This window comes from Doryrhamphus excisus, linkage group LG1, assembly GCF_037039965.1.
Source record: "Doryrhamphus excisus strain RoL-2023G ecotype Guam linkage group LG1, RoL_Dexc_Guam_v1.1, whole genome shotgun sequence".
NCBI classification, from domain to species: domain Eukaryota; kingdom Metazoa; phylum Chordata; class Actinopteri; order Syngnathiformes; family Syngnathidae; genus Doryrhamphus; species Doryrhamphus excisus.
In genome coordinates this window covers 18,614,406-18,637,459 of record NC_136357.1, presented here as the reverse complement: position 1 = coordinate 18,637,459, position 23,054 = coordinate 18,614,406, and the positions used below count along the sequence as shown (strand labels likewise).

General features: G+C 40.1%; 1 protein-coding gene across 1 annotated transcript in view; it reads right to left on the bottom strand.

Annotated features, from left to right (window-relative positions):
- The window catches only part of plxnb2b (plexin b2b), a 212,566-nt gene that overhangs the window by 90,346 nt on the left and 99,166 nt on the right, over positions 1-23,054 (bottom strand). The window contains exons 4-5 of the mRNA XM_058075676.2: positions 15,993-16,050; positions 15,831-15,914 (exon numbers count right to left, since the gene is read on the bottom strand). The gene's annotated coding sequence lies outside the window, so the exon portion shown is untranslated. The remainder of the gene's footprint in view (positions 1-15,830; positions 15,915-15,992; positions 16,051-23,054) is intronic.

Sequence of the window (23,054 nt, the reverse complement as noted above, 5' to 3'; positions counted from 1 at the left end):
GGCATCTCCATTTCTCTTGGAATAAAACTCAAGAGTCCTTTTTTTAGGAATTGATGCCAACTGTGGGTGCCAACTTTGCCACCCACCACTGACGCCTTCGTCTGATGGGTTCAGACAATCTCAACGTGGAGCGTCTTAAAATGTCCTTCCCTTCCTGCTTCATCGCTAACCTTTGAAACCAAAGGATTTTTAGGATGTAGCATGCTGGACTTGAGCACGACCCCCCCCCTCTACTAGCCATTTCCATTCTGCTGTATTACTGCCTGACTTTGTGGATTATTTCAAGTCGTGTTGATCATTTCTATTGTGAAAGATGGTGGCTGTCATTCGTTAAGTTATGGATTATTTGGGACTTTTGGATTATTTTAATCTTTGTATTTAATTGATGTTGTGGAAGGTCCAAACTTGAAGGATCAATCGTGCTAATTAAATGACACCCCTTTAATAGGTGACTGCGTGTGCCTGGGCTTTTGACTTTTAGATTATTTTTCGGTAAATATTTAATGATGAAACATGTCGGTTATCATGAAGAACCTGCGAGAAGCAAATCGTATTACAGTCATTCTATGCAACCAGTTGGCCTGGTGGGAGTGCACCCATATTCCCCGGCTGGATGCCGTGTGGCAATTTAAAAATGATCTATGCAAATGTAATTTGGCTGCGTGTCATCCAACACAGCCAATTAATGTGCACGCTTCTCCAGCCCCGACTATAAACGCACCCGGGTGGCGATATATAATGGCCAGATTAATGTGTTTTTCCTAGCACTCCACTAATTGCCAAAAGACTGCGGTGAGGTGGAGAACACACAAGAGTGGCTGAGGAGGCAGAAGGATGAACGACATTAACGCTCTATCAATTATACAAACTTTACCGTCTCTCCAATTGGCTTTTATTGGGTGTCATATATTTTATACGCAGCCTGCTTGTTTTCACTTCAGCAGGGATGACTTGCTGAAGATGTTAGAGGGGATGAAGGATGTTGCAGGCTTGGGTGTCCTAGTCAAGGCAAAGGACGGGCAGAATCGCTGATGATGCAACCAGTGGAGGCGCTGTTGTTAGGTGCCGGATGACAATTAAATAAACATGACAACTCCTCTCCACAACTGTTCAATCTGAATACAAATACAGGAATATGACATTTGTTGTAATGATATGGGAATAAAGCCAAAGTATTCTCAGAATGAAGTCGGAACTGCAAGAAGAATGTTTACAAGCAAATTGAAACAGAAAAACAACAACTGCAGAAAATTGAGATGGGGGAAAAAAGTGAAAATATGAAGAGAATTTTTCAGAGAATAAATTTGTAATACTATGAGCCAAAATTTTCGTAGCATAGACTTGAAATATTTAAGAACTTTTTTAATTTAAAAAAGGTGTAAGTAATATCATGAGAAAGAAATGAAAATAGTTTTTCAAAAATTCAAAATTTCAAAATATTATGAGAACAAAGTCATAAAAGTAGAAAAAAAGACAAAACTTTGAGAAGAAACTTGAAATACTTGGAAAAAACAGCAAAACTGATACTAATAATTTAATAAAATATAATAAAAAATAAAATAAAATTAAAATTAAAAAAATAAAATAAAATATAATAAAAAATAAAATTAAAAATAAGAAAATAAAAATTTAAAAATAAACTAAACTAAAATAAAAATAATTTAATTTAATAAAATAAAATATTTTTTATACTAAAATTATTTTTAGTATTAAAAAAAATTAGTATTAGTATTTTTTTTATACTAAAAATCCCTTTTTTATGCTTAATGGCCCTTGTATCCTGATCTTCAGTATGTACCCCATCCCCCATCCTAATAGATCGATACATTACAACGTCCCCCCATGAAAGGTCCCCTTTTAAGCAAAAGTGACTTTTTGGTCATATCATAAAAGCAATATCTGTGCTACAGCCTGCTTGACATAAGATGATGTTGCTAAAACGCGAGTGTAACGTTAGCACGATAGCACGATAGTGCTTCCTGTTTTGAGAGAACATGCAAAAGGGAGCTAATGAAGAGTGATTCAACCCCCCCCCCCACCTTAAAAAAAAAACAAGCACCCAATGAGGAGGCCTTTTGTTTAGAACCCCTCCACTGATTGTCCTCGTCATCGAGGGTGAGAACGCTAATCCAGCATGGAAAGGGGAGCCAAGGGGGATTTACTGTAAGTATCCTTATTAGTGGGAATTCACTGATATGCTCGGGAGTGCAGGAGAAGGTAGGATAGCGTAGTTGCGAATGCAGTGTAGGTGTCGTATGAATCTTTAATATGCGGCTTAATGGTGAGGGAGGCCAGCCAGGAGGCGTGGAGAATACCAACAGTGAAAAGCTGAGGAATCTCCTCAGAGGCGAGCGAGCCCCCGTGTATCACAATACCCCCGATAAGTGGAAGCCTCCCAGGATCAAACCTAATTCTCCACAGTGCTTCCTTCCTTTTAGACGGAACAAGACAACCAACTTCTCAGCAGCCACGTGGGAAAAAAAAAAAAAAAAAGATAAAGAAAGCGTCTTCTCAGGTGATAAACTCCTTAATCGCTTTTGTTAAAACACACACACTTTTGCAGGGAACGCGGCCACGCTACGTTGTTTTAATTACACGCACAAGAGCCTAATTAGCTCTATCTGTTCCACCGGAGGCTAACACGCACCCAATTAGACCAAATCAAAAAGGATGGTACAGTCAGACAAGTAAAGAGCGGCGCTCTTTGTTCTCGCGCGGCATTCATCAAATAACATGGCAGAAGACCGTGCTTAACTTCCCCCAAAGGTGCTGATGTCACCGCCAAGACGCGGCGCTAGCTAGCGCCAAACTAATTAAATGCGTCTTCTGGTGTCAACGCAGGCAGGCGCAGGTGGACGCCTCATCGCTTGTCGCAGGCGCCGATCACTCGCCGTCTCCCCGACGACGATGGTAATCACGAGAGCGGAAAATGAAGCATCAGTGGAGGCTAAACAACACGGCTCGCTACTATTGTTGGTACTGCATTCAAAAAAGCAACAATGTTTAGCTAACTGCTTTGCTACGCTATACAATGTGACTGGACGGGAGACGTGACCACATGACTGGGAAAAGGAAAATATAAGCAACTCCAAACTCTGTTCCTATGGGATTGGCAAAAATCACGTCCGCCTTATTTGGCCCAAATAAGCACACTTTACAACATAAGAACCCAAATACTTGTGTTGGCGTAACAACTGCAGTAGTAGCAAGCTAGAATGAGGCAGGTTGACTGAATTTACATCATTTTATCCAAAAGGAGACTGAGGGCAGCAAGAAAACACAGCACTTCAGGAAAGTAGAGACTGGGGAATTATGGACAACCCTGTAGGAGAAAAAGGGTCTCCTGTATTAACAACATTTCATCCACACAGGGGGCAGCAAGAAAACTGATCCAAGTGGAGACTGTGGAGTTAGCATAATGTTAGCATGTTTGTTTTTTTTTATTTCTGGCACATTTTCACTCCTTCTAGTACTTTAATGTACAAATTGCCATTTTGTCATTAGTTGAAGTTTTCATGATGACACATGCAAACAAACAACGAGGCATGCCTACATTTTATCCAAGAGGAGAATGAGAGCAGACAAAAGTGGAGGCTGTGGATTTAGCACAATATTAGCATGCACGTTTGCATGCAAATAAACAATACAATAGAGGAGAACGAGGCTCGCCTGTATTTACAACATTTTATCAAAGAGACTGACGGTAGTAAGAAAACAGCGTAGCAGCCAAGTGGAGACTGTGGAGTTAGAATAATGTTAGCAAGTGTTTTTTTTTTTTATAATTTCTGGCATTTTTTCCCTCCTTCTAGTTTAGTACTCTAATGTACAAATTGCCATTTTGTCATTAGTTGAAGTTTGACAACACATGACGACACTTGCCAACAAACAACGAGGCATGCCTACATTTTATCCAAGAGGAGAATGAGAGCAGAAAAAAACAGCAAAAGTGGAGACTGTGGATTTAGCACAATATTAGCATGCACGTTTTTTTGCGTCATTGCTTGCATGCAAATAAACAATACAATAGAGGAGAACGAGGCTCGCCTGTATTTACGACATTTTATCAGAGAAGAGGCTGACGGTAGTAAGAAAACAGAGTGTGGCAGCCAAGTGGAGACTGTGGAGTTAGCATAATGTTAGCATGCGTGTTTTTTTTTCCTGGCATTTTTCCCCTCTTTCTAGTTTAGTACTCTAATGTACAAATTGCCATTTTGTCATTAGTTGAAGTTTTCATGACGACACATGTAAGCAAACAACGAGGCATGCCTACATTTTATCCAAGAGGAGAATGAGAGCAGAAAAAAACAGCAAAAGTGGAGACTGTGGATTTAGCACAATATTAGCATGCATGTTTATTTGCATCATTTCTTGCATGCAAATAAACAATACAATAGAGGAGAACAAGGCTCGCCTGTATTTACGACATTTTATCCGAGAAGAGGCTGACGGTAGTAGGAAAACAGAGCGTAGCAGCCAAGTGGAGACTGTGGAGTTAGCATAATGTTAGCATGCGTGTTTTTTTTTTAATTTCTGGCATTTTTTCCCCTCCTTCTAGTTTAGTACTTTAATGTACAAATTGCCATTTTGTCATTAGTTGAAGTTTTCATGACGACACATGCAAACAAACAACAAGGCATGCCTACATTTTATCCAATAGGAGAATGAGAGCAGAAAAAAACAACAAAAGTGGAAACTGTGGATTTAGCACAATATTAGCATGCACGTTTGCATGCAAATAAACAATACAATAGAGGAAAACGAGGCTCGCCTGTATTTACAACATTTTATCAAAGAGACTGACGGTAGTAAGAAAACAGCATAGCAGCCAAGTGGAGACTGTGGAGTTAGAATAATGTTAGCATGTGTTTTTTTGTTTAATTTCTGGCATTTTTCCCTCCTTCTAGTTTAGTACTTTAATATACAAATTGCCATTTTATCATTAGTTGAAGTTTTCATGACGACACATGCAAACAAACAACGAGGCATGCCTACATTTTATCCAAGAGGAGAATGAGAGCAGAAAAAAAATGTGCATGCAAATAAACAATACAACAGAGGAGAACGAGGCTCGCCTGTATTTACAACATTTTATCAGAGAAGAGAAAACAGAGCGTGGCATCCAACGGGAGACTGTGGAGTGAGTGGAACGTTAGCATGTTATTTCTAACCTTCTAACCTCACAATATATGATGAAACGGTGAAAAAGAAGTGGTTTATGTCCACCATATGGTATCAACTCAGCACGCTTCCACCCCCCATGATCACATACTCAAATGAGTATCTGCTGGAAGTACTTGAATACGCAATAACAAGTAGAAACACGAAGAACCAAGCAGGCAGCTTGCAGATGCAAATGCCGAGATCTACACAAGTGTTTTGTCTACATTCCCCTTTTTGACCAGCAGGAGGCCGATATTGTAAATCTGTGGGGGTTTTTTTTTACATTTTCGTGTCCCTTTTGTGGATTTACAGCATTCAAGAGCGCACATAATGGTTTTCCCGTGGGCGCCACAACAGCCGAGCCACACACAGAGAGACATTTGAGAAGACGCAGTTTTCCATCTCCACGGGTTTCCTCCTGTTAGCCATCGACAAGCACGGCGCTCCTCCACTTTCACCCGCATCTGCTCTCATGGAATTAGCCCCTAAAAGTAGCTCTGCAGTGTTTTTCACCCCATCCATGATTACAGAACATGGCACATAAATCAAGTGGCCGCATGTAAACGTGCAGCGCTAAAGGAGGCAATGCTAATGATAAGTGGCATCTGGTGGAACCGGTCCATTTCCTTGATTAGTTCTCTTCTACCTCTGCCCGGTTTATGGCCTGGCAATCCACATCCTGAATGGTCCCTGACAAGTTTGAGTGGTCTCGGTGAGGAGGGAGGTGGGCGGTGGTGCAGCCTGATTGTTACCATGGCAATGGTTGACAAGAAATGAGAGGGTTGGTGTGCAGCACTCGATAGCGACGTGAGGCCACCACGTGGGAGATATTCCCAGGGTTTATAATCGCTGTCAGCCGTCAACTCCAGTGGCCTGTGCACAAATGTGTACTTATGTGCGTGTTGAATTTCAGCCTGGGAAAGTCATGCGGCCGTAAAGCTTCCAACTGGCAGCTCAAATCCCAAAATCCAACCCAGCAGCTTTGTCATGAGTGGCAATCTTCTGTCAGCAATCACCATGTGGGTTCTTTTTAGGAGGAGACAGCAAAATGGCAGAAAAGATCCAAGGGTATAAAAATATATACGTATATACAGGTGGTAGCGCGATAACACAACTGTTTATGTGCGGGTTGATGACGAGGATGTGCGCTGACACGGGGTCACTTGATGTTTTTCTTTTCCCTCGTCAAATCCTCAATGCGATTGTTCTTCCCACGGTTATTAATGATAACTGCCACCGTGCAAAATAGACATAAACAGAAGAGCTCAAAATAATTCACAAAAGTCAAAGCCCAGTGTATGGTGTATGCTCGCTTGTGTATGAGCACGGGCTCCTGACATATCATCAATTCAATCACTCCCCCTGCCAGTTATTAATCATAACTGACACCTGTAATATTGGAAACAAATACAACAACTAGAAATAAGCCACAAAGTCAAAGGCCACAGATTGTTTGCTTGTGCAGGAGCACCTTAGACAGGGTCATAAAATCAATGTGGTCACTCCTCCCACCAGTTATTAATGACAAGTGACACCTTGCATAGTAGAAATAAACAGAATGACTAGAAATCCTTAGGATCCCATTAACGCATCTGGAATATTTAATGTATAAATAATGTTATGGCAAATTTGGGAAATTTTAGTGTAAAAAAATGTTAAAATTTGTTTTACATTTATTTCATTTTTGTTTGAGCAAAGAATATTGATACATTATTTTGAAATAATCTTTCTAATAAAAATGCAAAATATTATTTTTTATTTAATTGAAATTTTGAATGCAGTACAATAAGTCATGTATTTTTTACAAAAACAATTTTTAATGTCTTCACTAACGTACTTTCACTGTTATGTATTTTAGTATATTTATATGTATATATTGCATGTATACGTTAATGTTTTTTTTTTCAGTTTGACTTATTTCCTAAGTTATTTTTTGTCTACTAACTCCTCCCAAATTTGTCAAAGCTGTTAGGTCCAATCAGGACAGGTAGTCTAAATATCAGGACTTTTCTCAAAATGTCCACATTTTTAAGAATTCCATATTTTGTGACCTTTTTTAAATTGAAAAACAATGGACAATTTTAATGTTGGCTTCTATCTGTGGAAATTCAGTTCCATCTTGCTGACTGGTATGACTGAGGTTGTAAAGGGGTTGCTGCTTCACTCCTCAGCTGGTGACTATAGGCTTCAACACGTTTATGTCAACATTTATTCTACTTTTGAGTTCCACTTTCACACCCAATTTCTACTCCAATTGCTGCAACTAGTTGAGTTTCCCTACTTTGGAATCAACAAGGCGTGATAGTACATGATGATGTCATCACTGAAATCTTGTCCTGAGTCCTTCAGTCCTTTAGCCCAAGTCCCTCAACATGTACTGTAAATGTAACTTGAGAGGTCGCAAGAAAGGACCAGACTTTGCCTGCAGAGACTAAGACTCTAAGACTCTAACGCAGCTCAGAGTGGCTGGCGTTGACAAACAAAAAAACAAAGTCATTCCGCTGAGGCATCCAAGATGAGTCTCCTATACTCATCAACTTACACGCTGAAGTTTCATTAGGAGGCACTTAATAGAGACATGGAGGCATGTTTACAATCTCTCTGGTATTGGAGGGAGGGGGGTGGGGGGTGGATAAGGCTGGAGTTCTTCTCCATCACAATAAATAACCGTGATTACTGGATGCTGAGGGAAGGCTGTTTGAAACTCCAAAGTGCAAAAGAGACACAAGCAGTTGGGGTTCATGCCAAAGGAGACTTTGGAATAGTAACATTCATCATTGTTGGCATGATGGCGGAGTGTGGTTGTCATTGTTGCCTCGCAGTGAGAAACTCCATGGTTTGAGGTCATCTTGGACCGCCCTGAATACCGGACTTTTGGGCCTTGATGTGGCGTTTGCATGTCAGCATAACTACAGGGTACTTCATTGGCTCTTCCACATGGTTATTAATTAGAATCACCACCTTGCATAACAAAAATACATAGAAATAATCCACAAAGTCCATGCATGGACACAGACTCACACAATCACTCCCCTCGCCAGTTATTCATGATGCCCCTTTAATAACAGAAATACTTAGAAACACTAGAAGTAATCCACAAAGTCAAAACCCACAGTACGCTCGGAATGTATGTGTCAAACAATCAATGTGATTGCTCCTAAAACCATTATAAATCATAACCACCACCTTTCATAATAGGAATAAATAACAAGAACATAAATAATCCACAAAGAAGACGACATGGATACACATGCGTGCGCACAGTTTGAGTGTCCTAATTAATCAGACGCAACACCTTGTACAATACACATAAATACACATAAGAGAGAACATGAAGTAATCTAAAATCAAAGGCCACGGTATGCTTGCTGGTGTACGGTACATATTTCATATATTTACTAGTTTCATCGCCTCTCCATCCAGTTATTAATGATAACCAACCCTGTGCACAGCAGAAATACATAAATAAATACAAAGGCTAGAAAGAATCCACAATGACAAACCCATCGAGTGCTTGCCCATGCATGGGAATGGAGATGTGGCATATCAATGCTATCAATGCGATAGCATTTATTCATGACAGGGGTCTCAAACTCCATTTACCTCGGGGCCACTGGAGCTAGGGTCTGGGCAAGGCTGAGCCGCATCAGGTTTTCAAAAAAAACAAACAAACACATTTATTAAAAACAGAAAAATATACAAACTTTTTCAGTGCTTTGGTTCCGATTTTCTACAAAAAAAGCTCTGCTAAAACATTCCACTGTTCTCAAATATCTTAATTTTTCTACACAAAATAAGATGAAAAATAAATAAACAAATCAAGAATAAAGAAAATCAATCAATCAGTAATAAATAAATAAATATAATAATAATAAAACGGCAAATAATAAAAACTTAAGAAATATAGTTGGTGGGTAGACAAATTATTTTTTCAGATTAAAATGAACAAAGCATTATTAGAGCCCTGTAAACATGACAAAACACGACTATAGTCACATTTATACTCTTTTTATTTACAACATATTGTGCAACTGCAGGGTCTTGAGACACATGCTAACTCGCAAACTAGAGAGCTAGCGACCTAAACGGTAGCCTTCAAGTTATTTCCTTTAAACTTAAATAGCCAAAAACTTACCACTTCCACACGGATAGGGAGGATAACTATTAACAGTTATTTAACCTTTAACATGAACATTAATCAAACATAATAATTTTTTCTGGGTACATGATACCATACAGCATCCATATCAAACTTGCACTAACATTAAACTTTCATATCAAGGCGGGGGACTCAAACTAGTGTCCTGCGGGCCACACTTGGCCCGTGTGTTTGAGACCCCTGATTCATGATAATTGCCTGAAATAAACAGAATGACTGAAAATAATCCAGAATGACTGAAAATAATCCACTAAGTCGAAGCCCCGTGTATGGTGAAAGCATTTACAGGCACGTTCAACGTACACCTGCGCACACCTGGAGGTAAAAATTAGGATTTGACCAACTGATTGATTGTTATGCTGTCCTATCCTGTGCTGTCCCTCATGTAATAACCGCCGAAAATGAAACAGAAAACCTGGAAATAGGCCAGTAAGTCAGCAAAGTGCCAGCCAAAGAGCGTTGTTTCATGAGGACATGGCGCACTTCAACCTGAATGCTGTCAAACAGCACGAGTGCAGCCTTCAGTTCTTTTTTTTTTTTTCTCCGAGGTATCACATTCTCCGCGACTAACTCAGAGACCGCAACAGACTCTGGCGAGCCTCTCTCTCCTCTTAACACGCTGAGAGAAACGGAACGGGAGGCCGTCTACTACCGTTAACTACATCAAGTCAAACCTGTAACGACGCCGCCACTGAAAAATAATCCACGCCGCACTCGTTGGGTGAGGAGGCCATTTCTCTGCAGACGCAGTTCAGCCCAGGGTCACGGCAGAGACGAATTGTTTTCAACAAAATCCAATAACTTGTTGGCGGGCGGAGAAGTGGTGGAATTACGCACGTGCAGCCTGAATGGGCCAGTAGGGTGGGGGGTGGGGGGGGGGGGGCGTATTAGTACTAGCCTCTTATTCAATTTATCGGAGATTGCTCATGCATTTGCATCATTTGCCTTTCCTCCAGCAGCTCTCAAGGGCAACGACCTTGCCGTGCCGCGTTATGGCTGTGCTGTCTGGGGGTGTTTACAATGCAGCATGCCCGACATCACAAATCGGGGATTGCGTGGTTTGTTGTAAGGGATTACCAGTCTGGACTTTGTTTTTATTTAATCATTGCATCGGCAAACAAGACACAGCGGCAAACAAACGATAAAAAAACAGCAGTAAGAACATCTAAGATAGGCTACATATACGTACGTCTGAAGGTCACATGCATGTTGTTTATGGAATGGCGAGATCCAACTGCAATATCGACTGAAACGGAGGATCGAGAGACGCCAAAGGAACGAAACATTTTGACTACAAGGACAACTAATGAACAACGGACTTCCGAGCAAGAAGACCTGGAAAGATTACACCACACTGACCATAAGTCAACTTATTTTGACAATTTCACATGAATTTATGCCATATTTAATTAGCAACAAATAGCATTAAATGGTGAATGATGCATCTTAACATGTAGGCAAACTTCAGCACTAAACATATTTATTTCACTTGTCCATAATGTTTTATTTTATGCTGAACTGTTTATTCCTTTATTTAATTTGATATTTAATTTTATCATTTAAGTTTTATTTTTGTTTTCTGTGTTTACTGTTAAATTTATTTTTTAACCACTTATTTATTTTATTTATATTTTTATATATTTTTATTTTTATTTTATATTGTTTTTAATCTTTGTATTCTTACATTAATCATTAATCAATATGCTTTTACTTATTCTAGTATATGCTGCATGTATTTATATTTTTTATATTATACGATGCTTTTATCAGTTTCTTACTCTTGCATATTATTTATTTTGTAATTTTTTCCAATTATTACATTTATCATTTATTTTAAAAAATCAATTAGTAATTTCTTTCCTCATTGCTTAAGCAAAGATGTCCTCCTCTCTACTCCTTCTCAGAGGACTCCTTCACATGCGCATCTTTAATGTAGCGTGTGAAGCGTGTTGGGAAGAAATGCGACCATGACCACGCTACACTTGACTATAAATACAAAAAGCCCGGACAGGCGACAAAGACACATCATGTATTTCTCACAATGACACCGAAGAAGGAAAGCATTAATCACAAAAAGGCTTACGGTCACATTGTGGACATCACATATAGTCTTTTTTTTTTTTTTTTTTTTTTTTAGGAAGCCGTAATATGTTTAATATCTAAGCTCTTTATCCTATATGGAACGACAGTGTGATTTGGTTTGACACGGCCGAGAGACGAATCCTCTTACTTTGGTCTTTATGAGGTCAGCAGTGGAAATGATGGAGTTCAGACAGATGGGCCCTGAGGGGATAAGGCAAGGGGGAAATGGGATAGAAAAAATAGGGAGGGGGCGTCAAATCAAGCTGGAATTTTAAGACCGAGACAGAAATATGTAATAAAAAAAAAGACGAGTGACCGACGCCTGGATTTGAAAAGTGGGGGAAAGCAGATTAGAGCTGTCAGGGAGGATGAGCTTTGTTTGCTCAGTCCCAGCACAACCTTTGGACAAGAAAACATCTTCAGTGGAGCCAACTTGAGCAGACCATTGCCCAGATGTGGACGGAACGTCATTCAACACGTCTAATAGCTAACTGCAGTTCATTTACACGACTAAGCTAGGTCATTTACTGAATAATAGATTTACCCACCAGAAATAGGCAGAGCAATCCCTGAGTGCGCAATTTCATAACGTCAGCAGCGAGTATGCTAAACACCAGGAGCAAGTGCACTTGACACCAAGAAAAATACACTCGACATCAGGAGCAAAGTACACTCAACATCAGGAGCAAAGTACACTCAACATCAGGAGCAAAGTACACTCAACATCAGGAGCAAAGTACACTCAACATCAGGAGCAAAGTACACTCAACATCAGGAGCAAAGTACACTCAACATCAGGAGCAAAGTACACTCAAATCAGGAGGAAGTACACTCAACATCAGGAGCAAAGTACACTCAACAACAGGAGCAAAGTACACTCAACAACAGGAGCAAAGTACACTCAACAACAGGAGCAAAGTACACTCAACATCAGGAGCAAAGTACACTCAACATCAGGAGCAAAGTACACTCAACATCAGGAGCAAAGTACACTCAACATCAGGAGCAAAGTACACTCAACAACAGGAGCAAAGTACTCTCAACATCAGGAGGAAGTACACTCACACATAATTGCAAGTACACTCAATTTATCAGCATCAAGTATACTCAATACATCAGCATCAAAATATCCTCAACATCAGGAGCAAGTATACTTAGTATTTGGAGCAAGTACACAACACTCAACATCAGCAGTAAGTAGACTTAACATCAGGAGCAAAGAACACTCAACATCAGGAGCAATGTACACTCAACACATGATTGAAGTATACTCAATATATCAGCATCCGGTATACTCAATATCAGGAGCAAAGTACACTCAACATCAGGCGGCAGTACACTCAACATCAGGAGGAAGTACACTCAACATCAGGAGGAAGTACACTAAACACATCAGCATCAAGTACAATCAACATATCAGCATTAAGTATACTCAATACATCAGCAGCAAGTATGCTAAACATCAGGAGCAAGTACACTCGACACCTGGAGCAAAGTACTCTCAACATCAGGAGGAAGTACACTCACACATCATTGCAAGTACACTCAATATATCAGCATCAAGTATACTCAATACATCAGCATCAAAATATCCTCAACATCAGGAGAAAGTATACTTAGTATTTGGAGCAAGTACACAACACTCAACATCAGCAGCGAGTAGACTTAACATCAGGAGCAAAGTACACTCAACACATCATTGCAAGTATACTCAATATATCAGCATCCGGTATACTCAATATCAGGAGCAAAGTATGCTTAGTATTTAACACTCAACATCAGGAGCAAGTACACAACTCTCAACATCTGAACCAAGTATAATCAACATCAGGAGAAAAGTACACTCAAAGTCAGAAGCAAAGTATACTCAAAGTCAGAGTCAAGTACACTCGATATCTGGAGTAAGTATACTCAACATCAGCAGCAGATTTCTGCAAGGAGGAGGCAAAACAAAGCCAGGACATTACAGTATCTCCCAAAAGTGAGTCCACTCCTCCCATTTCAGCATTTTTATGATGGTTTTATGACGGTATATCTTCTCAAGGGACAATACTACAGGAATTAAACTTGAATATACTTTAGAGTAGTCATTATTCAGCAGAAAAAAAATATTTATTATTCACCCAACAGCCATGCTGGCACTCAGGGTGCTGTGACAACGTCAAACAAGTGGACACACAGCCATGATTGTGTTGACTAGAATGTCACAGTCCATGATTCCCTCAGTGGCGGCAGCACTCATGCAGCCCCACATCGTGATGCTACCAACACAATGCTCGACAGCCCGCTACTCACTTGTGTTGCCAGATATTTTGCCAATTTCTAAAGGAAAAAAAATTTCTATAGAAAGTAAAGTTACTTTCTATAGTATTTTGCCTTGACAAGATTGCGATGTAATGTGAGGGGGGTACTGACTTACGTATATGATATACCGAGTCACAAAAAACAGGTGTTAATTGAGTGCGGGTATGCACGTTCTACTGAAAAACTTGTTTAACCCCCCCCCAATCTATGAGGTCGCTGTAAAAACGACTAGTGGCCAAGTACTCTTTGAAGTGAAGCTTTGATAAAATGTACCTTTTTTCCACATGGATGCGCCGATCCACAGAAGCAGTCTGCTGTAGAAATTACTACCGGCGACGCCACGTTCCCCCACACCCGCTCAATCCAACCCCCACCCCTCCTCACTTTACCTCCCTGCATCTTTTAGGGAATGAAAGATGCAGGCAGTCTCCATCCTCAGGGCAAACAAACACACAACCCTGACAACCATCTCCTCCTCGCGACAAGCAATCCCTCTCGGCGGGGCTGTCCAAAGAAAAGTGTCGATGCTAACAAAATGCATGACAGCCACTCGCTTATGTTAACAGCCTGTGCACACACACACACACATGTAGCATATAAACACAGCCAGACCTTGGTTTTCATATGATTTGGTTTTCAATGGCAATTGAAAACATTTAAAAAATTGAATTTTCGTGCTATACTAATCTTACAGTAAATCAGTAGTGAATCAATCCCCCCCAAACAAAGGACCCTATGCACTGCTGACTCACTGTCTGCATTTTTTTTATTGCGGTGCGGCTGCTAAGTAACCGATTGAATCCAAGGAAGAAGTACGACATGTAAAAAAAATGGCGTCCCCTCCCGTCCATCAACATTCATTCATTCATTCATTTTCTCACCGCTTTTCCTCACGAGGGTCGCGGGGGTGCTGGAGCCTATCCTAGCAGTCTTGGGGCGAGAGGCGGGGCACACCCTGGTGGCCAGCCAATCACAGGGCACATATAGACAAACAACCATTCACACTCACATTCATACCTATGGACAATTTGGAGTGGCCAATTAACCTAGCATGTTTTTGGAATGTGGGAGGAAACCGGAGTACCCAGAGAAAACCCACGCATGCACGGGGAAAACATGCAAACTCCACACAGAGATGGCCGAGGGTGGAATTGAAACCTGGTCTCCTAGCTGTGAGGTCTGCGCGCTAACCACTAGACCGCTGTGCCACCGGTAAAAGTCATGTTGAATGTTAATTTATCCATTTTATTCCTCATTTCTAATGATTTTCTTGAGTGTAAACTATACTTATCATCTATATTTTCTGCATATTTTTGGGTGTCTGGAAGGATTGATAGGATTGACATTATTTTTTCTTATAGTGGAAAATGCTTTTGGTTGTTGTACGTTTTGGTTTGTGGCATTAATTACAAATACCAATATAGCAGGGTATTTTACATGTTTTTTTATTCTGTGTAAAATGTATTTGTTTCTTATTATTGGGTGTCTGGAAGGGATGAATTAGATTGAAATTATTTCCGAAGAGGATAAATGGCTTGGTTGTTGGTACGTTCATGTTTTTGGCTTCATGTTATTGGATGAAAACCAAGGTGCTGTTAACATTGTTTTCTGTGTGTGAACACACATTACCATTGCTATATACCTATTATATCTATTTACATATATGTATTGATGTTGCATATTATTATTACTCAAGTTATTAGCATCAGCCTTCAAGGTTTTACTCACCATTTTTCCCAACATCCTCCTTTTTGGAGTTTTATCATTTATTATTGGTGTTATTAGCATTATTATCACATTTTTGTGACGTTGTTTTTTTCTGTTTTGGTTAAATTAAATTAAACATGAGCAAGAAGGAGATGTGACGTGGAACAGGTAGTTTTACCCAAAAAGGGGAAGTGAGGGTGAGGGTGGTTGGGGGGGTGGATAGTAAGAAAAAAAAAAAGTCCATCAATATCCTGTCACGGCTGCCTAGGCAAGCTGGCGTTGTAGGAATGCTGCGATAACAGCAGGCAGATAAGTTGCTTTGTAATAAAGCAAAAAGAAGTTGACTTGACCTCTACATCCATTAAAGGTCACAAGCAGCTCACTTTATTATTTCCAAAACAAAAAGCAAACAACTTACCAGACACTTGATAAGCAATGATGAATTCAAGAAGGCATTGGCAGCAGCAGCAGCTGCCAAAGATGGAATCCTTGCAGAGAGAACCTGCAATAAGACACAATAAGAATCCTCAGACTGGGGATAAGCCAGCCGGGGAAGGGAGGGTCTGCTGTATGTCCTGACCTTGGATGTGTGGGAAAGGTCATAAATGCAATTTGCCGCCACACTCTCGGACGGTTCCCTGCAAGGAGAGACAAAGCAGAACATGATCTCCGGGGCAATCAAAAACCTTTGTGTGCACAACAATGTGAGCATAGAAATGCACGGTGTCATTAATGCACAGCCTTCTATCTTGCGAGGACATTTTCATTATATACATTATATACACTATATACATATCAGCATATATATGTACGTATGTGACACTCAATAGCATGTGGATGTCTGACACACGGCATCCACAAGCTTTCTATAACTTTGTTATAGAAAGCTTTCTTCTGCTCATGCTGCTCCGTAAACAAACCCCCACTCTGCTTTGTATCAAAGCCTCATCTTCCCGGGGCTGCCGTGACGCCGTCCCCATGGGTGTGCAAACTTTTTCCACCGAGGGCCTTGTGTTGAAAAATGAAAGGATGCAAGGGCCATTTTGATAGTCCATATGCTAAAAAGGTATACATATATTGCTATACCCCCCCCCAGAGAAAAAGTCCTATTATTAGTATCTGTGTTCCTCCCTTTTTTTCCCCATTTAAATGTTTTCTTAGATAGTCTTTATTATTTTCCTTGTGTAATATTATGACTTTATTCCTATTCTATTTTTACTTTATACCTTTGATATTCTTAATAGTATATATAACCTTTCCCCAACCTAATTTTAAAAAATTACACCTTTATTTTGTTTCTCTTGTGATTTTTTGAAATAAATACTTTTCTTTAATATTATGATACCCTCAACTTGTTCCTCATAAGACAAGTTATTTTCATCTCATTTAGATTTTGCCTTGATTCTGGTAAATTACGGCTATTTTCTATTTCTACTGTTATTTTAATTGTCCAACTATTCATGCATTCATTCATTTTCTACCACTTTTTCCTCACGAGGGTCGCAGGGGTGCTGGAGCCTATCCCAGCTGTCTTTGGGCGAGAGGCAGGGTACACCCTGGACTGGTGGCCAGCCAATCACAGGGCACATATAGACAAACAACCATTCACACTCACATTCATACCTATGGACAATTTGGAGTGGCCAATTAACCTAGCATGTTTTTGGAATGTGGGAGGAAACCGGAGTACCCGGAGAAAACCCACGCATGCACGGGGAGAACATGCAAACTCCACACAGAGATGGCCGAGGGTGGAATTGAACCCTAGTTTCCTCGCTGTGAGGTCTGTGCGCTAACCACTCGCCCGCCGTGCCGCCTTGTCCAACTATTTCAAGTAAATTTTCTTCTTGAAATCACGACTTTATTCCTGTCATTTTTAATTAAAAATTGCAACTTTACTTGCCGTTTTGTTTCTTTGAAACTTACACCTTTAAAACAACATATTTTTCTTTAATATTTCAACTCTATGCTACTAAAATGACATTATTCCTCATAATATTGCAACATTTTTGTCCTTTTCATATTTTGACTTTATTCTTGTAAAGTACTGCCGTTTTATGTTGTTGCTATTTAAATGTTCCAACACTTTGACAGTTTGACCCGATGGAGAGGATTGATTCATCCCACATTATTTTCTCACAGGTAAAAGCTGCCTCTTTGGCTTATGATCTTATTGAGTATGCATCATGGGATCAGTTGGAGGCACAAGCGGAGACTTCTAATGAGGGGAAGGAGAAGCCATGACCAAAATATTGCACACTGTATGTTCCAATCAAATGAAGATACAGTCATCAGTCATTACCGTAACTCACAAGGTCGAGAATATTCATTTGCAATAATAAACAATATCGCAGATAAACAATATAAAAAAAATCTGTTATGAGGAATTTATGGGGCATCAAAGTAAGGAAAAAGATTGAATTCATATCAACTGACCTTTCATTTTTCTCCAAGTCTACAATCCAACCAATTGCACTTTTTTTTTTTTAAGAAAAGCCACACAAAAGAAAGTCCCCGTCCAATTTCCCCCGAGCCGCCTTTCTAAGAAGCACCCGCTCACACCATCAGTGAGAGTGGAAGAGCCAAAAGTGCATATTCCAAGAAAAGTCAGCTTTATAATGGAAAGAAAGACTCACTTCCACCTAAAAAAAGCTACGTGGGGGCTGCCTTTGATGAAGTGCAACTGCAGATTAAACACAAACCTACTCCAGGTTCTCTTCGACCCCAAAAAGGATCTTTGATGAGCTCTTTTGCAGCAGATGCTTAATAACGGCGCGGTGATCTTGTCTTATAGAAGATCTTTGATGAGCAATTCTGCAGTAGGGCCTAAAAAATAGCAGGACGCTCCTGTCATACTGATTTGCTGATCTTAGGCTCGGCTTAGGCTTTTGATTTAAAATCAGCACAATCATCCTGTCATATAGATGATCTTTGACTAGAGTTTTTGAAGGAGAGCCTTTAAAAACAGCACAGTGTTCGTGTCTAGAACGGGATCTTTGATTAGTGTTTTTTGCAGTAGGTCATTTCAAACACAAAGGTGATTCTGCCGTAGCTTATGAAAAACAGCAGCGTGGTCATGTCATATAGAGGATCTTTGACTGGAGTTTTTGTTGCCGGCCTTTAAAAACAGCACAGTGGTCAAGTCATATAGAGGATCTTTGACTGGAGTTTTTGTTGCCGGCCTTTAAAAACAGCAGCGTGGTCATGTTATATAGAGGATCTTTGACTGGAGTTTTTGTTCCCGGCCTTTAAAAACAGCAGAGTGATCATGTCATATAGAGGATCTTTGACTGAAGTTTTTGTTGCCGGCCTTTAGAAACAGCAGAGTGATCATGTTATATGAATGATCTTTGACAAAGTTGTTTTTTTTGACAGTTGGTCCTTAAAAACGGCCCCCGTGCTGCCATACGAGCTGCACACTGACTACTCCAAGGACCCATTTCTGTAATATGGTCATAAAAGTGTTTGCTGAAAGTTGTGACATTTGTGAGAGTGTAAATGTATCCTAACTGGCTTCCGGAACACTGAATGTGCGATAAAAAGCAAGTGTCGCTCTTAAATGTTGTTCAGCTTTGCTGTGATGGATGTTTGTGGCAGTGAAGCACGCAGGTCACCAAAGCAGGTGAGGACTTCTAAAAGAAGCGGAGTGACAGGCCAGACATTTCTCCGGGGGGTCTTAACCAGGGAAAATAGTGATGTTTTGCTCCGACGATGGCCCTGCGGTTTCTTTTGAACTTTCAGTGTCACATTTCAGCAAAATAAAACCGAGCAGGGAAGGCGTGTGTTCGTCCTCTGTTGTGTCCGCGGGGGCGGACTGATGAGACTGCCATTCACATTCTGTTTTGGTGTCGTCAATCACCTTCCACGTACAGTAAATGATTTTTCAAGCGGCTGCGGGGTGATGGATAAGCAGGGTGGAAAGGACGAGAAGAGCGGTGGCAGGTGAGGAGAAGATCCCCTCCACGTCCTTGCTGTGCGCCGCACGTTTTTCCATTTGGGTGCCAGCGCTGAATGTAGCGCCTCAGGCCAAAGCCGTGATGGATTCCCCCTCCTGGCTGCTGCCTTGTTTCAAAGAGGTTCTGGGGATGAGGGAAGGGAGGAATAGAAGTCCCAGGTTGAGTGAGAAGCTGTCAGAGCGGAGACTCCACATCTCTTCATCAGCGGCCCGACGCTGCTGGCAAATATGCAGAAAACGGCCAAGCAGGAGCTGTGCTCCATAGCCTCCAGCTAGGAAGCGAGGCTGGGACAGATGTTTCCACCAGCAGTGTAGCACTCTTCTGTAGGCAATTTGTAGTACTTCCATTGTTTAAAGTGTACCCTTCCACTGGTACCATGATGCCACAGTAATACTAGGCTAGCATTTCCACACTTATGAGTAGAAATATATCATTAGAACTGGAGGTAGCAGAGATGCGGATGCTGAGGTTCTCACTGGGAGTGACCAGGATGGACAGGATGAGGAACGAGTACATCAGAGGGACATTACATGTTAGAGGCCTTGGAGATAAAGTCAGAGAGGCCAGACTGAGATGGTTGGGACATGTCCAGAGGAGAGATAGTGAATATATTGGTAGAAGGATGCTGTAGGTAGGAGGCGTAGAGGAACCAAAGAGATGGTTTATGGATGTAGTGAAGGAGGACATGAGGGAAGTTGATGTGAGAGAGACAGATGCAGAAGACAGGGATGGATGGAGGCAATTATTTGCTTCATCTTTATTTGCTTTGAGAAAAGCCAAAAGAGAAAGAATCAGATGTGTACCATCGTTCTACCATATCTTACTTATTGTGTGGAAATATGGGCTAATAACTATAAAAGCAATCTTCACTGACTAAATGTACTGCAAAAAAGGTCAGTAAGGATAATTCATAATGCCGCCTACAGAGAACATACTAACTCCTTATTTCTAAAATCACAAATACTTCAACTTGCTGATATAGTTCATCTTCAAACAGCTAAAATAATGCATAAGGCTAAAAATAAGCAATTAGCTAAAAATGTCATCCAATACTTCTCTACAAGAGAGGAGAAATATGATCTCAGGGAAGAAGTACATTTGAAACACTTCTATGCTAGGACTACGTTATGCTAGCCATAGCATTTCAGTATGTGGAATCAAACTATGGAATGGATTGAGTAAGGAAATCAAACAATGCACAACGATGAGCCAATTCAAGAAACAATACAAGCAGTTGATGTTTGCTAAATACAAGGATGAAGAGTCTTGAACCAGTCATGATGTGCTATATATATCACTATATTGACACTTACTATGGTACCCATTATGGCATTGGATGCTCATATCACCTCATACTTTTGTGCGTGACAAAAAAAACAACTTGAAACTTAAATTAACTATATTATGAAAGCAGGAAGTGAACAAATGTAACAGTTAGTGATTGTAAAAGTACCAGATGGAGGGGTAGGATTTAATAAGCTTTGCTTCTTCCTACTCCTTTTGGACATGTGGAACTGGGAACTGATTATGGGATGCACTCAATTGTAATCTGATGCATGTTCAAATGAAATAAAACCATTACCATTACCATATCGTGAGTGTGTACTGTATCAAAATGCTCGATATTGAAATTGACATACATTTCAAGGCGTGGACTCGCTAGCAATAGGGCCAAGAAGAAACCAGAGGTTGAAAATCATCTCCCGTGGTAAAAGACTGCTTGGGAACCCCTGGACTTCACAGTGAAATACGGAAACGGAGAAGTGGACCAGACAAAAATTGTATTCAATGGAGATGTATTAATGTATTATTGTATTAGTTATTTGCAGTATTTTCCTTAGGGAATGTTATTTATTGGATAATGATATCATTAGTTTACTTAAGTAATGAACAGAGATTGGCATAAAAGGATTTTATAACAATTCGATATGACCTGTATTCCTAGTATTTGTATTTTTTTTTAAACAGAGAACTGTTTTAAATGGAAAATGATTTCAGTTTTTAGCGGTTTTATGCTTTGCATTTTGTTCCCTTACTGTACCAAAAGCAACCCAAGCATGACCTTCAAAGAGGTGATTATGTAGTACAACATAGCACGTTTAGTAAATATCAGCACAAATTGCTTGTGCTGTTAAAAAAAGGGGAAAAAAACAACCTGAAGGGATCAAGCGAGCGTTTGAGAAACAATGCCCACCAGAAGGTGAATCATCCAATTGAAAACAAACGCTAGGTTAATTGTGCCTGGGTGCAAAAGACCAGAGAAGAAGCGGCAGGAGGTGCACGACTGCAGAGAGAAAAGGCAGGAATGATAGCGCTGAGAAAATTACCATTTTTTCATCTTTCTTTCTGTCTCGGCCATTTCACCGCTGGACGGCAGCTTTCAACTCAGCTCAGCGTGGCGTCAAACAACATTTTGGTCTCAGTGTCTTTAGCCAAATGCCCCCCATCCATATTTCCACCAAGAACAGAAGCAATGCTAAATAGCATATATATACATCATTAAAGCTCTATTTGCCTCTCTGTGTCTATGTTTCTGTTTCTATGCCAAAAACACTGAAAAAATGTTTCCCACACTTGTTTTATTGGTGCAGAGTACCATGTTTAGGGATAAGGGCAAATATTTGCCTCATTCTTTTCATTTTGTTTTGGGTGAGAGTGGAAAACATCACCCTTTGCCAAATCCAGCAGACACCAAATGTCTGACCAATTCGGACTATTTCAACATTTAGTGTCATTTTATATTTTGGCCAATTTCAACGCCCATTCATGCTGGTGTTGCACGTTTTCCATTACTGAATCACTCTGCTGATTCTACTACAGTGATAGTGTGCATTAGCGTGCATCAAATTTGAATGGGAAATTTTAAATTCATAATATCAATTTGGCTGGCATTCCATTTTTTTCTAATTAACATAAAAATGTCTTTTGTGAAGTTTTGAGGAAATCCATTGAGATTTAGGAGTGCCACCTCACACATAAACTTTTGTAAAATTTCGGGAAAATGTGCAATTGCCAAAAAGTTGACCTGGAAATGTTGAGTACAATGAAGTTGTACACAGCATGATTTTCTATAGGGTTTTCAAAGGGGGCCCAGACCAAAGACCAAGCTGAGACTGCTAGTCTGAAAGGAACTAGTTGTTGAGGGCAGCATCTTAGGAGAGCTGGTGGGTTGTGCTGCACAGTGCCTAAAATAATACATGGACAAGTGTATATCACATTATGTAGGACTACAGTACTACTCTCAATAAATATGAAGTATCAGCAATACTGTCTACTCTAGTATATTACTGTTGTTGATGTTATGCTTGCTCAGCTATTAGCTAACTGTCATTAGCAAACTGTAGCTAGCTAATGTTAGCTACAGTAGAGGCAATGAGCACTAAATGCCTATAAATATGACTACAAATCATTCAAATGACAAAGACAAAACCACAAATTTGCTAGTAATATGTAATAGGAGTATAAATACCAACAAAAACATAAAGATCACCTCAAATCTCCATGGTGACCATTGAACTGTTCACCACTTTATTCCACAAAAACAGATGTATGGGGGCACCCCTAAATAATCATGGATTGGAAAAATATTTGGTGTGTGTTGTTTCTACATATATTGGAACACTTTTCGTACCCAGCCATATCAAAATTCAATAATTGTGTTTTTTGATGCACCCTAGCGTGCGTGC